Below are 14,274 nucleotides of genomic sequence, written 5' to 3' on the forward strand. Positions count from 1 at the left end.
ATAGAAGAAGAAATGCTGGGATCTTTGAGATTTGCTTATTCACGTCAACATAAGAAGTTGTCAACATAACCAAAACTAGATATTAATTGCACTCATCAGAGTTTTGGGTTGCATTTACGTCAAAATCTTTGGGATTGGCTGATTCATGTCAACATAAGCAGTTGTCAACATAACCAAAACTAGATATTAATTGCACTTATACTCACAGTTTTGTGCAGATTCACGTCAACATAAGCGGTTGTCACCATAACCAGAACAAGCCATCTCTTGCACATAAACAAAACTAGATATTAATTGCTCTTGTACTGATCAGAGTTTTGTGCTGAGTCATGTCAACATAAGCGGTTGTCAACATAACCAAAACAAGCCATCTCTTACACATAACCAAAACTAGATATTAATTGCACTTACGTATACTCATCAGAGTTTTGTGTTGCATTTACGTCAACATTTTTGGGATTGGCTGATTCACGTCAACATAAGCGGTTGTCAACATAACCAAAACAAGCCATTTCTTGCACATAACCAAAACTAGATATTAATTGCACTTATACTCATCAGAGTTTTGTGTTGCATTTACGTCGACATCTTTGGGATTGACTGATTCACGTCAACATAAGCGGTTGTCAACATAACCAAAACAAGCCATCTCTTGCACATAACCAAAACCAGATAGTAATTGCACTTATACTCATCAGAGTTTTGTGATGCATTTACGTCGACATCTTTGGGATTGGCTGATTCACGTCAACATAAGCGGTTGTCAACATAACCAAAACCAGATAGTAATTGCACTTATACTCATCAGAGTTTTGTGTTGCATTTACGTTGACATCTTTGGGATTGGCTGATTCACGTCAACATAAGCGGTTGTCAACATAACCAAAACAAGCCATCTCTTGCAGATAACTAAAACTAGATATTAATATACTAATCAGAGTTTTTGTGTTGCATTTACATCAACATCTTTGGGATTTGCTGACTCACATCAACATAAGCGGTTGTCAACATAACCAAAACAAGCCATCTCTTACACATAACCAAAACCAGATATTAATTGCACCCATACTCATCAGAGTTTTGTGCTGATTCACGTCAACATAAGCGGTTGTCAACACATGAATGACTGCAGAGCACAGTAATTATAAAAATGGAGTCTAATAAACGACACGCCTTTGCACACTCAGCCAAGGAAAGCCTTGGAATCTATTATAGAAGAAGAAACGCTGCCTTATAAATCAACTGTGATTGAGAAATACCAGTAATAGGAGTGGTGCATGAAAAAATAGACACCGGTCAGACCACATCCAGCTCAAAATGTGTAGAAAAACAAAAAAGATTTCAACTCAATGCTCCGACTGTATGCGTGTGTGTGATGCATATTTAAAACATTTGCAATTTGATGATGAAAACAAACCCTGGCACATTAGCATGGAGAATTTCCTCGCTCCGCACGCAAACTTAGACTAAGGGAGGGCTCCACGGCGAGCATGAGTGTGTGTGTGTGTGTCTGTGTGTCAAGCTAGCAGCTGTTTAAATTCAGTGCTCTCTCCCAACATGCCAATTTAAACATGATCCTTTTGGATGGAGAAAGAATTTGACACACTCGCCACCTCTTTCTGTCGCTTTTAATATTCTTTACAAGGTGTTTTTTTTAAACTCGATGTTATGCTTTGTGTAGCATTGAGTGAATTCTCAAGGCCAAATATTCATCCTGACAGCTCTTACACCTGGTATGAAGTCTCTTGTCATGTGTTGTCTTTAAGAGGTCGTGTCATTGCACCCGATGAATAAATCATCGTATTAGCGCTGGTCCCTGAACGGCCCGCAACTTGGAAGCCTCTGGCACCACCTCTAATAAGGTCATAAACATAAAAGATCACTGATGTTCAATTCCACATAACCAAAACTAGATATTGATTGCACTTCTACTTCTACTTATATACACTTATATCATCAGTTTTGGGTTGCATTTACGTTGACATCTCTGGAGTTGGCTGATTCATGTCAACATATAAGCGGTTGTCAACATAACCAAAACTAGATATTAATTACACTTATACTCATCAGAGTCTTGTGTTGCATTTACGCCGACATCTTTGGGATTTGCTGATTCACGTCAACATAAGCAGTTGTCAACATAACCAGTTGTCAACATAACCAAAACTAGATATTAATTGCACTTATACTCACAGTTTTGTGCCGATTCACGTCAACATAAGCGGTTGTCAACATAACCAGAACAAGCCATCTCTTGCACATAACCAAAACTAGATATTAATTGCACTTATACTCATCAGAGTTGTTATGTTGCATTTATGTCGCCATCTTTGGGATTGGCGGATTCACGTCAACATAAGCGGTTGTCAACATAACCAAAACAAGCCATCTCTTGCACAAAACTAGATATTAATTACACTTATACTCATCAAGGTTTTGTGTTGCATTTACACCGACATCTTTGGGATTTGCTGATTCACGTCAACATAAGCAGTTGTCAACATAACCAAAACTAGCTGTTAATTGCACTCATCAGAGTTTTGGGTTGCATTTACGTCAACATCTTTGGGATTGGATAATTCATGTCAACATAAGCGTTTGTCAACATAACCAAAACAAGCCATCTCTTGCACATAACCAAAATTGGATATTAATGGCACTTATACTCATCAGAGTTTTGTGCTGATTCACGTCAACATAAGCGGTTGTCAACATAACCAAAACAAGCCATCTCTTGCAGAAAACCAAAACTAGATATTAATTGCACTTATACTCAGACTTTTGTGCTGATTCACGTCAACATAAGCGGTTGTCAACATAATCAAAACAAGCCATCTCTTGCACATAACCAAAACTAGATATTAATTGCACTCATCAGAGTTTTGGGTTGCATTTACATCAACATCTTTGGGATTTGCTGACTCACGCCAACATAAGCGGTTGTCAACATAACCAAAACAAGCCATCTCTTGCACATAACCAAAACTAGATATTAATTGCATTTATACTCACCAGAGTTTTGTGTTGCATTTACATCGACATCTTAGGTATTTGCTGACTCATGTCAACATAAGCGGTTGTCGACACAATCAAAATTAGCCATTGCTTGCACATTGACTTTCACATCCTTGTTATCTGAGTTTTGGGATGCAGTTAAGTATAATTGCATCAACATAAACGGTTGTCGAAATAACTAGCCAATTTGTTGCACATTGTGACTTTATCATCCGAGTCATAGAAATGACCTCTTATGTCGATGTTGGCTAAAGCTGGTCGACATAGATTGTCGACATAAACGTGGGGTTGACTTAAATGCGTTCCACTCTCTTATGTTTGTTCTGACATTTTAATAAAGCTTGCACAAAGAGGTGCTACCATACGCTAACTTCCTGCTAGCTTCATATTGACGTTCTCCAATTTTGGATCAACATTTGCAATAAAAGTAATAATAGTATTATTATTCTCTCTTTAATTGCCATTATTACCAATGAGATGTGTTTCCGGCAGGAAAAGGAAAGATATTGACCAAAATTTTGCACATTTATGGGCAAGCTAATGCTAAATCATGACTGTGTGGGGAAACCTTGTACTTAACATGTTTACGATACACAATGAATATTTGGAACACATACAAAAATAAACGCATCCTCTGAAAAATCCCGGCAAGTATTCGGGTCACATGTCACAGCTTTGTTTACTGTCGAACACTTAAATACACCTTCCATTCTTCCGGCTAACAAATAAAGCCCGGGGGGGCTTGAAGGACAGAGCGAAGCGCGAGTCACGCAACCAGCGGCCCCGCCTCCCAATTCTCTCTCTCTCTCTCTTTCTATCTCTGTCTCTGTCTGTCTTTCTCGCTGTCAACACGCTCGCCATCCTGACTAAGAGGACACCCGAGCGACGTTTGATGTCCCCTTTGATACTGTTTACTTTGTTTACTTTGTTTACATTTGCCCGGCAAATGGATGCACACCATGTGGGGCGAGGACCCGCTGGTTCCTGGTTTGGTTATAATTCGTCAGGGTGCAGTTCAGTGAGAGTTCAGGCTTCTGTGGGATCGCAGTTCGAGACCTGCCTCCCAGTATGACACACACAAAACCATTTAAAACACCTCATGCATCGCATTTGCACGGCTCACCGCTTAATTGGATCCAATTGGATCCAATTGGATCCATATCTATCTCTAGTGAGAACGTTTGGTTTGTGGTTCTCTATTCAATTATTTCTGGAAAAATTCATCTCAGATCTGATTCCATCAGAAATAGTATGTGAATGCTGAGCGCTGTAAACTGAGATGTTCTGAACTCCTGTTTCCATGCCTGACAGACCCTACGACAATCACTATGCCAATACGTACATGTAGCATGTAAGTAAACACACATAGGGCAAGTACATTGGCATAGGGGGCTGCACGGTGGACGAGTGGCTAGCATGCAGACCTCACAGCTAGGAGACTGAGCTGAGTTCAAGTCCACCCTCAGTTAAAAATGGTTCTTAACATTATTAGAGCCCTCTAGACATGAAATAGCACCCCTATAGTCACCTTTACACTCATATTAGACAAATGTAGTGGTCATAATAAGCTGCACGGTGTACGAGTGGCGAGCATGCAGACCTCACAGCTAGGAAACCCGAGTTCAAGTCCACCCTCGGCCATCTGTGTGGAGTTAAAAATGGTTCTTAACATTATTAGAGCCCTCTAGACATTAAATAACACCCCTATAGTCATGTTTCCACTCATATTAGTCAAAAGTAGTGGTCATAATAAGCTGCACGGTGGACGAGTGGCGAGCATGCAGACCTCACAGCTAGGAGACCTGAGTTCAATTCCACCCTCGGCCATCTCTGTGTGGATTTAAAAATGCTTCATAACAATATTAGAGCCCTCTAGATATAAAATAACACCCCTATAGTCACCTTTACACTCATATTAGCCAAATGTAGTGGTCATAATAAGCTGCACGGTGAGGAGTGGTTAGCATGCAGGCCTCACAGCTAGGAGACCTGAGTTCAATTCCAGCCTCTGCCATCTCTGTGTGGAGTTAAAAATGGTTCTTAACATTATTAGAGCCCTCTAGACATTAAATAACACCCCTATAGTCATGTTTCCACTCATATTAGTCAAAAGTAGTGGTCATAATAAGCTGCACGGTGGACGAGTGGCGAGCATGCAGACCTCACAGCTAGGAGACCTGAGTTCAATTCCACCCTCGGCCATCTCTGTGTGGATTTAAAAATGCTTCATAACAATATTAGAGCCCTCTAGATATAAAATAACACCCCTATAGTCACCTTTACACTCATATTAGCCAAATGTAGTGGTCATAATAAGCTGCACGGTGAGGAGTGGTTAGCATGCAGGCCTCACAGCTAGGAGACCTGAGTTCAATTCCAGCCTCTGCCATCTCTGTGTGGAGTTAAAAATGGTTCTTAACATTATTAGAGCCCTCTAGACATTAAATAACACCCCTATAGTCATGTTTCCACTCATATTAGTCAAAAGTAGTGGTCATAATAAGCAGCACGGTGGACGAGTGGCGAGCATGCAGACCTCACAGCTAGGAGACCTGAGTTCAATTCCACCCTCGTCCATCTCTGTGTGGAGTTAAAATGGTTCTTAACATTATTAAAGCCCTTTAGACATAAAATAACACCCCTATAGTCACCTTTACACTCATATTAGCCAAATGTAGTGGTCATAATAACAGAAAATAATATATAATATAGACTCATTCTAGCTGCTCAGCAACCAAGTGGTTGGCGAGCAGGCCTCACAGCAAGGAGACCTAAGTTTGATTCCACTCTCGGCCATCTTTGTGTGGAGTGTGCATGTTCTCCGGATACTCCGGTTTCCTCCCACATTCCAAAAACATGCTAGATTAATTAGCGACTCCACTTGTCCCCAGCCAATCACAGGGCACATATAGACAAACAACCATTCACACTCACATTCATATACCTATGGACAATTTGGAGTCGCTAATTAACCTAGCATTTTTTTGGAATGTGGGAGGAAACTGGAGTACCCGGAGAACATGCACACTCCACACAGGCCGAGGGTGGAATCGAACTCGGGTCTCCTTGCTGTGAGGCCTGCTCGCTAACCACTTGGTAACTGTGCAGCTTGAATGAGTCTATATTTTATCTTATTTTCTCTTATTATGACCACTACATTTAGCTAATATGAGTGTAAAGGTGACTATAGGGGTGTTATTTCATGTCTAGAGGGCTCTAATAATGTTAAGAACCATTTTTAGATGGTTTTCTATGCTATAAATTCATTCATTTTCTACTACTTATCCTCAGGATAAGGGGAGGAAACCCTTGCAACGCAAACTGCACACAGAGATGACAGAAGGTGGAATCGAACTCCGGTCTGCTAGCTGTGTGGCCTGTGTGCTAACCACTCATCCACCGTGCAGCCGGACCCTTCCATGGTATGACTACTTTCTGTTGAATACATGATTGTTTGACACCACTTGTTAGTTTGTTTGAATTATTATGCAAACTGACTACCTTAATATTTTGTGCATGGGCGGCAACTGTACCAAATCCAACAATTTACTTTCACTCAGTCTTTGCATGGAATTGTGAAGAACGGGGGCCGCATCTGGCTGAGGAAGTAGTATCCATCAGATGCCAGGTTACGTTAGCGGGTTTTCCAACCGCATGAAAACACATTGATCGACTTCGGTTTCGTGTACGGATGACCACTGAAGCATACATGCAGCTAACATACAGCAAAGCGACAGGCATAACAAACACATCAGGTACAATAATAACCAAGATGGCCGTGCTTTTGCCATACATGTGAGTACTTTTCACCTTCATGTTCCGTCGCCATTGTTCGCAAGCAGTTTGCTGATTATTTGTCCTTGCGAGGGTCCGTATCGTGCCAGAGCAGCGGTGTCATCGGGTTCATTCATCAGCCAACGTGAATGGGTTCCGCGTTCGCTCGGTTTAGCCATCAACAGATCGCATTACTGACACCACGGAGCTTTTTTATGCGGGTGGCCATGTTAAATTGGTTGTGCCGTAGCTAATAGGCATCGGGTTTTTCACTGGGAGGACAACCGGGCGCTGTTTGAGGATGGCAGCCAAGGGTTTGGGGAATCTATGTCATGACATCAATCGGTTTCTTTGTCGTTTGTCTGTAATCCATGTAAACGGGATGACTGAGAGGCAGCAAGAACACTGTTTTATGCTAACACAAATTTTTAATTACGAACTTCCACAAAAATACATATATTTCTAAAATGTAAAAATCCCAAATAGAGCGGTTTTGAAGCCGCCAAAACGGCCGCGTTGTGGGAACATTTCAACGCATTATTTACATTTCAAATTAATGTAAATAAATAGTTGTGTTATGTTGATAAAACAACCCATTTTGTGTTGTTTATGTTGCGGTAAGTGAAAGTTATGCTTGAAATTCATCTTTTCACATTTTTTTTAGTTGGGAACTGATATTTTCCTGAAACTTACCGATGTTCTACTGCTGATTACTATAGAACTGAATAAGGTAGAAACAAACTTTTTTTTCTGATGAATGTCGAGAGTCTCATCTTTCGTTTGGTAGGTTCCATGTCTTGAAAGATCAGTCCAAATCATCTAAAATGGTCAGTACTGAAAAGGCTGTCTTTTGGAAAAATAGCTGGGATTGAATGAGGTTTTTTTTTTTTCAAAAATGTCCAGAGAAACCTGTTTGACTGGCTGATGTCGACACAACCAAAACTAGTCAGATGCTTGCATGTTTATTTGTGATTTTGGCTAGAAACATAAGGAAACCGAAATCTAAATCTAAAATGTTAAAGCTATATATTTATTTTATTTTTTATGTTAAACTTTATTCTCAGGAGATTTTATAATCTTAACTTTATTCCCAGGACACTACCACTTTTATCTAAAAAATATATTTTTTTACATTATTCCAACTTCATTAATCTAAAATGGAAAAGCAATATATTGTTTTTTTTTATTAAAGTTTATTCCCAGGAGATGACAAATTTTATTGACATTTTTTTTAACTTAAATTTTTTATTACAACTTTATTGCCAGACTTTTTTAATCAAAAATGTTATATATGCCTTTATAAAACATATATTATTACAGCTTTACCACTTTTATCAAAATAGTTTTTACATTATTACAACTTTATCTGAAATGTAAAAGCTATTTTTTACATTAAACTTTTTAAAATTTTAAATAATATTTATATTTATATTTATATTTATATTTATATTTATATTTATATTTATATTTATATTTATATTTATATTTATATTTATATTTATATTTATATTTATATTTGTATTTGTATTTGTATTTGTATTTGTATTTATATTTATATTTATATTTATTCCCTGGGAGGTATCAATTCTATCTAAAAAAATTTGTTTTTTTACACTGCAACTTTACTATTTTTTTACTTTATTATATATATTTATGTATTTTATAAAATATTAGATATTTATATTTATATTTATATTTATATTTATATTTATATTTATATTTATATTTATATTTATATTTATATTTATATTTATATTTATATTTATATTTATATTTATATTTATATTACAACTTTATTCCCTTGAGAGTGTCAATTTGATCTTTTTGTTTGTTTTTTTTACACTGCAACTTTACAAATTTTTCAACTTTATTCTTCCTCCATCTGAACTTTCTGGTATTTTTCTTTTTCTGTTTGGAACCGTTTTCCATCCATACTCTTTCTGTGACATAACTGACTGCGTCCGTACAACAGCGCACACATTAAGCGCTCCTCCTCCTCATCACTCTGTGCTGTGGTTGCCCGGGCGGAGCAGAGCGGTGCGCTAGGCGGTAGCGGTGACAGTAATTACACAAGACAGCCTCCAACAATAGTGTTGGGCCAACAAAGGCTTCTGCTCCCTCTGCATGAGTTCTGTTTGTCTATTCACACTCACTCAAACTCAAACATACACTCCACCCGTCTGTTTGGACACACACAAACCAACACGCCTCTCATTGCCGCACGGCTGCCACTAGCTGTTACAGTTGGCGTCTAACGGGGGACCCCCTTGGCACCGGTTTGAGTGATTCACTTATGGCCTTTTGTGATCCCACGGGGCTTTGTTGCCCCCCTCCTGAGCCGATGGAGTCCAACTTCACTCAAGCGAGTTCAGTGTCTGTGGCACGAGAGGCCAGGCGGGGACAAAGCGAGTGTCATGCCTTTGATTCAAGCAACTAATGAGTTAACTGTGACGATCCTAAACGCATACGGCGGCTTCTCTATTCACGCTTGTCGCCGCGTACAAGGGATTAGCATGGCTGGCCAGTTGTGCTGGTTAGCAGCTATTGTGCGGCTGATTACCGTGGGGGGGGGGCGACACACATGCAACAAGGGTGGGAGAGTGAGCCGACATGCAAACTTAATGCGCAATTTAGCGTGAAATCGTCCAGGGGATAATAACGATATGTTTGCAAACAACAAAGGATATTGAACAGCGTTGAAATCTCAGACTGGCGGGACGGGATACTCTCATGGCACCTGCAGTCCGCCACACGTCCACTTTGAGTCCCTTTCTGGGAATATGTCGATACTGTTGATCACTCACTAGTGTGGAGTTCTTATAAAATGCACTTCCGCCACCATGTAGCTGTTTATTCGGCTTAAAACTGCACCAAACACATTCTCGTCTATCGAGGAGTTGCATCATCACCATTTCGTGTGTAAAAACGTAAAAAACGTATGAATGTGTAAAATAAAGACTTTTCCCGTCAGAACTTTTTAATATTAAAAATATTAATATTTTAAATATTGTTATTTAAAATATTAATATTTTCAATATTAATATTCTTAATATGTTTAATTTACAAAATTTTTTGTTATATTTTTTGTAGTTTTCTTGTTCAAAATTTGGTATGTGTCAAAAATTAAATTAAATTAAATTAAATTAAATTAAATTAAATTAAATTAAATTAAATTAAATTAAATTAAATTAAATTAAATTAAATTAAATTAAATTAAATTAAATTAAATTAAATTAAATTAAATTAAATTAAATTAAATCAGAAAAGCAGGAAGTGAACAAATGTAACAGTTACTGATTGTAAAAATACCAGATGGAGGGGTAGGATTCAGTAAGCTTTGCTTCTTCCTACTCCTTTTGGTCATATCACCTCATACTTCGGTATGTGACAAAAAATAAATAAAATTTAATAAAATTAAATGTTAAAAAAAATTAAAAGTTTTAAAAAATTAATAAAATAAAGTAAAAAAAAACTTAAATTATATTAGGAAAGCAGGAAGTGAACAAATGTAACAGTTACTGATTGTAAAAGTACAAGAAGGAGGGGTAGGATTTAATAAGCTTTCCTTCTTCCTACTCTTTTTGGTCATATCACCTCGTACTTTGGTACGAGACAAAAAATTAAATGTTTAAAAAAAATTAATTTTAAAACATTTCTAAAATTAATAAAATAAAGTTAAAAAAAACTTTATTTATTATAAAAATTATATTAGGAAAGCAGGAAGTGAACAAATGTACCAGATGGAGGGGTAGGATTTAATAAGCTTTGCTTCTTCCTACTCCTTTTGGACATGTGGAACTGAACTGATTATGTGATGCATTCAATTGTAATCTGATGCATGTTCAAATGAAATTCAACCATTACCATTAACAAATATGTTTTTAGAAACTGCTGCATGCCAAAAAAAAAAAACAGCCACAGGCTGCAAATGGCCCCTAGGCTGCATTTTGGACACCCTTGATCAAGGACCTAACTAATTGCTTGATGAATGGACACGACAAGCTTCAGATTAATCCACTAGGAAAAGACTAGCTAGTTGCAGTTAAACTGAAACCTGATTAATCATACTGTGATTTTTGTTCGGTGAGTATTTTAGTGACGTCGTGGGTACGACACAAAACATTTGACTAATTTGTGCGAGCGATGGCCATCCTTCTAGGGCTGTGTTATCCTGTAACAGACCATTTATGATAAATAAACACTGCATTTAAATGCCTCATTAGTGCTAAGTACACATTAACATTTTACGAATGCATCCTTCCAGCTACCTTTAATCGGAATCACAGACATCGCATGTGAAAGGAAAGAGGAAGCAGAAAAGCCTGAGCGTTGGCATTTAGCCTGATCACGCACTCCTCATGAAGCGCATGAGGGAGGAGAAATGTTTTTTTTTTTTTTTACTTCACAGAGGTCAGAGAAAGAAGCAAAAGGGCAAAAAAAGGAGATGATGGTGGTTGCATCATCAGGACACAGATTGAGATGTTTGGGCGCTCTTCATCAATACGTACTTAGTGGCCACCAGACGTTATCTGAGAAGCAATGAGAAGGCGTGAGACACGACCCAAGCGTGAAGATTCGGGCCGGTGACATTTGGCATTTAGCTCCGAGGGGCTTTAACGCATGCAGCATTCAAAGGTGCGATTGGCCGACGCAACCAGGAACATACGTTTAAGTCACAGCGCCGCACGTTGACACTTGGGTTAAACTGATTCCTGGTGATTGCTAGCTTGGTGTGTTTTGGGTCAAACAACACAGGGGGGGGGGCAAATACAAAGGGCGGAGGTTTCGACCTTTGATAGGTTCGAGTGTTCGCTTGGGGAAAGATGAAGACAGACGTAACAAAAGAGTCAATGGGCTGTGGAGGACAAGCACAAATACCCTACACCCACTTATCCACCACGCTAATGAGAGCTAATACATCAGCAGAAAGTGAAACCTCGCAAGTTTCGGAGGTCATACGATTCACAATCCAAACAAATACTTCAGGAAAATACTCTAAAAGCGGAAGTGATTCGCAAAAACATTGAAATTTGTAAGCTTGGCTCCGTTTTTCCTTGGCCGCATACAATAATGTGCTAGCAACCAGTGGCGGAGCTCTGCTCCTTTTTTACTTGGAGGCATGCCGTGATGTGCTAGCAGCCATTAGTGGAGGTCTGCTCCTTTTTTCCTTGGCGGCATACCATGATGTGATAGCACATAGTGGTGGAGCTCTGCTCCTTTTTTCCTTGGAGGCATAAAATAATGTACTAGCAGCCATTGGTGGAGCTCTGCTCCTTTTTTCCTTGGCGACATACCGGGATGTGCTAGCACAGAGTGGTGGAGCTCTGCTCCTTTTTTCCTTGGTGGTATGCCGTGATATGATAGCACAGTGGTGGAGCTCTGCTCCTTTTTTCCTTTGGTATGCCGTGATGTGCTAGCAGCCAGTGGTGGAACTCTGCTCCTTTTTTCCTTGGCAGCATACCCAATAATGTGTTAGCAGCCAGTGGTGGAGCTCTGCTCCTTTTTTCCTTGGTGGCATAACGTGATGTGTGAGCAGCCAATGGTGGAGCTCTGCTCCTTTTTTCCTTGGCGGCATGCCGTGATGTGCTAGCAGCCATTGGTGGAGGTCTGCTCCTTTTTTCCTTGGCGACATACCAGGATGTGCCAGCACCCAGTGGTGAAGCTCTGCTTTTTTCCTTGGCGACATGCAAAAATGTGCTAGCAACCAGTGGTGGAGCTCTGCTCCTTTTTTCCTTGGTGGCATACTACGATGTGCTAGTAGCCAGTGGTGGAGCTCTGCTCCTTTTTTCCTTGGTGGCATAACGTGATGTGCGAGCAGCCAATGGTGGCGTTACCTCAGCTCCTTTTTTCCTTGGCGGCAGGAGACGTGTCATAGTGATGTTTTTTTCAAATGTGATGTTTGTAATACCGTATATAGTATTTATAATGCAGTCAGAAGACTGTTAGAATACTGTTGGATATTTTTCCACCTTGCTACAGTCACTTTTATTGCAAATGCTTATCCGAAATCGGAGTAGAACATCACTCACTGGTGGCCCAGGAGGGTAGTAACCTCTACTGTGTTTCGTTAGCGATTACACTTGCTTCATTTTGACAACGCTGTGCTGTCCGGGGTCACTAAAAGTTTAGTAAATACAAAGTCCATCCATAACATGACCCCATTTCACTTTTCTGCCCGTAAGCAAAAAACGCTTTCACCCAGTGTAGGCATTTCCCTTTTTTTTTTTTTGCTAAACCTTCAACTGACTTAATTTGATGCACAGGTTTGATATGAGACGGATTAACCCAAATACTTTGCAAAAAGGGGTCCATTCTGTGCTTTCGATTTGGAGATAAAAGAAGACTAGACTGCTTTAGTGTATACGTTTTTTTTTCTATTTCCTCTCCCGCAAAACTAGTTACAAAACAGTCTGCTGTCTGTGGAATGACGTCACACGTGGTCTATGCCTGGTCTTTGTGGACTCCCTCTTCCTCTTTTAATGCATTTTAATGATCAGCTCGTTATGCCTCCTACATGGCAGGTTTAAACGCAACATCCTTCTAACAATATATTCACTATCTCTCCTCCGAACCATCTCCAAGGCCTCTAACATGGACATGTAATGTCCCTCTGACGTACTCGTTCATGATCCTATCCATCCTGGTCACTCCCAATGAGAACCTAAGAATTTTTATCTTAAATAATCTTTGTAATTTTTTTCCTCATAAGTTATGACTTTATTCCCATAATATTGTAACTATTTTAAAATGTTTGTTTGCCGTATTTTGACATTTTCGTCTTCTTTATGCTCCAAAAATAACATTATTTTCTATCATAATGTTACAAGTTTATTCTCAGGAAATTGAGACTTTTTCCTTAGAATACGACTTTTTGACTTTGTGCTCATAAAATGACATTTTGATGACAATGTCCCTCTGATGTACTCGTTCATGATCCTATCCATCCTGGTCACTCCCAATGAGAACCTAAGCATTTTCATCTTAAATAATCTTTGTATTTTTTTCCCTCATATGTTATAACTTTATTCCCATAATATTGTAACTATTTTAAAATGTTCGTTTGCTGTATTGTGACTTTTTGACTTTGTGCTCATAAAATGACATTTTGATGATCTGATTTTCCGATGATTTCTTCTCGCAACTGACTTTTTCTCGTAACATTACAACTTTTTTCCCAACTTTGTTTTCTAAATGTATTCTTTTATTAGTTTGTCATATTACTTTAATGCTGTTATTTTTCCTGATAATTTATTATTATTATTCTTGTAAAATGACAACCTTTTCCCGTATTTTTGACTTTATTCTAGTAAAATTACTGATTTTTTTTCTTTTTTCTTGTGAAATCATAATTTCAGAATGTGCCGTGGGCCAATAAATAAACAGCAGTGGGTCGCAGTTTGATTCCACATACTGAAATGCTATGGCTTTTTAACGTAGTCCTAGCATATAAGTGTTTCAAATGTACTTCTTCCCTGAGATCATATT

The 14,274-nt window shown here is 38.7% G+C and overlaps 1 protein-coding gene and 1 long non-coding RNA gene across 3 annotated transcripts in view; one reads left to right on the top strand and one right to left on the bottom strand.

Moving 5' to 3' along the window:
- LOC144898504 (uncharacterized) overlaps positions 1-7,203 on the top strand; it is a 32,914-nt gene extending 25,711 nt beyond the window's left edge. Inside the window, exon 3 of the long non-coding RNA XR_013627380.1 lies at positions 6,307-7,203. This is a non-coding gene — a long non-coding RNA (uncharacterized LOC144898504). The remainder of the gene's footprint in view (positions 1-6,306) is intronic.
- ahrra (aryl-hydrocarbon receptor repressor a) overlaps positions 1-14,274 on the bottom strand; it is a 90,122-nt gene that overhangs the window by 64,121 nt on the left and 11,727 nt on the right. The gene's annotated exons all lie outside the window — the stretch shown is intronic.

Source organism: Doryrhamphus excisus, linkage group LG5 (genome assembly GCF_037039965.1).
Source record: "Doryrhamphus excisus strain RoL-2023G ecotype Guam linkage group LG5, RoL_Dexc_Guam_v1.1, whole genome shotgun sequence".
NCBI classification, from domain to species: domain Eukaryota; kingdom Metazoa; phylum Chordata; class Actinopteri; order Syngnathiformes; family Syngnathidae; genus Doryrhamphus; species Doryrhamphus excisus.